This window comes from Lathyrus oleraceus, chromosome 7, assembly GCF_024323335.1.
Source record: "Lathyrus oleraceus cultivar Zhongwan6 chromosome 7, CAAS_Psat_ZW6_1.0, whole genome shotgun sequence".
NCBI lineage: Eukaryota > Viridiplantae > Streptophyta > Magnoliopsida > Fabales > Fabaceae > Lathyrus > Lathyrus oleraceus.
This window is the reverse complement of record NC_066585.1, coordinates 456,227,001-456,229,844: the sequence shown is the minus strand read 5'-3', so window position 1 is coordinate 456,229,844 and position 2,844 is coordinate 456,227,001. Positions and strand designations below refer to the sequence as shown.

The 2,844-nt window shown below is 40.5% G+C and overlaps 1 pseudogene; it reads right to left on the bottom strand.

Moving 5' to 3' along the window:
• Positions 1–288: 288 nt before the first annotated feature.
• LOC127104345 (uncharacterized) lies at positions 289–1,462 on the bottom strand (annotated as a pseudogene).
• Between the last annotated feature and the right edge of the window lie 1,382 nt (positions 1,463–2,844).

Sequence of the window (2,844 nt, the reverse complement as noted above, 5' to 3'; positions counted from 1 at the left end):
GCGTTCTTTATGTGAAGTTTATTCTCCTTGCTGAGATTAAAGCACCTCAAGCTTCATCCCATCGCCGTGGCAGCCGTTGGAATTATGCTACTGTATACTTCGATGAGGACGCAACAGTTAATCCTCGCAGCACTACTGCCTCCGAATTCTGATGCGAGGCCAGTAGAGGAAAACATTATTCCTCAATCTCCATTGGCAAGCGGAGCAGGTGTTCAAGATGGCGGTCCAAATTTCCATAGAGTCACATACTGAATAGACCACAGCAATAAAAAAGTTTTGTAAGGCCAAAAGCGCTTGCCCCTGCAGCAATGAGCTTCTTATTAATGTTAGAGCTTGGGGAAGAACTTTATTTCTAACAGCCAATGCAACGTTTTGACTTGATCTCTCATCGCCCATCAGTGTGCTGCATAGTTCCATAATCGAGGAATATTGATCATTTCTAGAAAATCACATAAATATTCTCTCCAGTTAACCATTGTTATCTTCTTCAACTTCCGTTTCTCAACCACTGAAGTGTATTCACCATCAACTTTGATAAGAACTCGAAAAAGTGCAGCATGAGATTCCACAAGGAGAACCATATTGCTATCCTTATGGAAGATTGCATTTTCAAAATCTTCTAAAGAGTAGGGCCACAAGTGTAACTGTTTACCAAAAGAAGTACAAAAATCCCCAAACCATTAAGAGATCCCCAACATAATGAATTGGAACATTAAAGTCTCTTGACGGAGGAGGACGGTCAGTGAAAACAGGGTCATCTGGACTAGGCTTCACCAATAGATCATCAATGGGGTATTTGATTGTATCTCCTTACGTTCTACATTTTCTTTCTCTCGTGCAGAACCATTGACTAGTGTCCCATCCAACTTCTTCTTTTTAAGTTTATCAGCTTCCTCCATTGATTCCTCATTATTTCTTTTCTTGGAGAAACTATAAGTCCGTCTTTGAGGGAAAAATTTCCTCTTAACTCCTCAGGAAATTCAGTTGAGATACCTTGATTTTGTGTGAGTTTGTCATGTAAAACCCAAAGGGCATTTCTGTATGTAGATTCTCGGATAAAAGACTTTAGAATATTTCTACTAAAAAGCGGCTTCTTTTGCACCAAATCTTCATCAAAGGTTTCTACTTTTTCACTTACATTCTTGTTTTTGTCAAGCCAGGCTACCTCATGTCGGTATTTGTTGACTCCTTCCTGGATGACTTTTAATATTCTGCATGGACATACATCATCATCTTTTTTCCCATAAAGTTCCGCACCAACAAACAAACGTTCTTGTAGTTTTTCAGCAATAGAATCGGCAAGTTCCTTCAAAGGGAGCATACTGTACTGAATGATCTTTAAGGCTGGAGTCATAAACTCTTTGGGAAAGTGTAGGAATTTTTCAGTAGCTCGTTGTTCTAACACTAAAGCCTCTTCATATGTCACGCCGGTTTTTCCAGTGACTTCACATCGCCGTTTCATGGTCGTGTGCGTTTGGTTTAAGTTCACGTCATCGCCGTTTCAACATTGTGTGTTGCTAGCTTGGTGCATCTTTCATGCAACTGCTGTGTTTTTATACCTTGCATTTTCTCCTGTTTGTTGTGTTCTTGTTTAACAGTTTCTGCATTTTGCAACGCCGTTCTCCGTTTCGTTACGTTTTGTGCCTTATGTCTCTTGGCTTTTGGTTGTGCGGCTTATAACAGCTGCACCAAGTGTATTTGCCCGCAGGCACAATAGGGAGCCAACTCCTCCAACTGTTGCGTGGACAAGAATTGTGTGACCGGGTTCAACCTTGAAGCAACGACGAAGCACAAAATTGAGTTGTCATGCCTTTCAGCCAGACGGATGCTACAACAGCTGGCTTTTGGCTTATGATTCGGGTTACCCTACACATGGTCATAGTTTGGTGGGATCTCCATGCTAGGAGGTATAGAAATGACCTGCAACATTTATTTGGAGATATGCAAGGCCATAGGTGGGAGCTACTAAGGTTGATGCCGGAATTCGCAAGGTTGCCGTATCACACCGCGCCAAAAACGGGCCCGCTACCGACTCCAGCCATTTGCACCGACACACGTTTTATCATTTCTTCCATGTAACGGATATTGACGGTTATGTATAGTTGTAACTTCCTTAGTGTTTGAAATGATATTGATTTTTTGAAATGGACATATTTGAATCGTTGAATTTTGCATGAGAAAAATGGAAAACTTCTAAACACCACCGTTAACTCCAAGTTTAATCCCATATTCAAACCACTTCCACCTACTTTTACTAAAATGTGTATGAAACAACCAAGAGCCTCCGGCACAGTGCAGAATGCAAAATGAACTTTCCCATTTTTGCAACACAACCAATGTCAGTGTAAATGCACCAATTAGTAAGCTTAAAACAATAAAAAACCGATAAATTGCCAAGTGTATGAAAGTTATAAGAAGTGACCTAATGTCAAAAAGCTCCCTGATGAATGTTTACTAACAAATGGTTAATGCGGACGAACCAAAATTGACCACATGAAACATTCTACATCATGGCCCAAATCAATGGTGTTGGCCAATTGGCACTAGGATGTAATAGGTTAAATTTAGGTTATGGACCTTGATTACAGACTTTGGTCAACTAGTTGACCAAAAAGTCAGTTGTTGACCAACGGTCAATCGTAATAGACTTGACCAATCAAGGTACCCTTTGTAATGAATGTGAATACGATTGAAGTGAAGCATTGTACCAGAGGCTCGATTGACTATCCAATGAACTACACCCAAGATCTTGACTTAACAAAAGACTAATATGCACACTATGATCGAGCAAGTTTGATTGGACCAAAGATAGACGGGTGAACCATCAAGAACGGAAAAAACCAG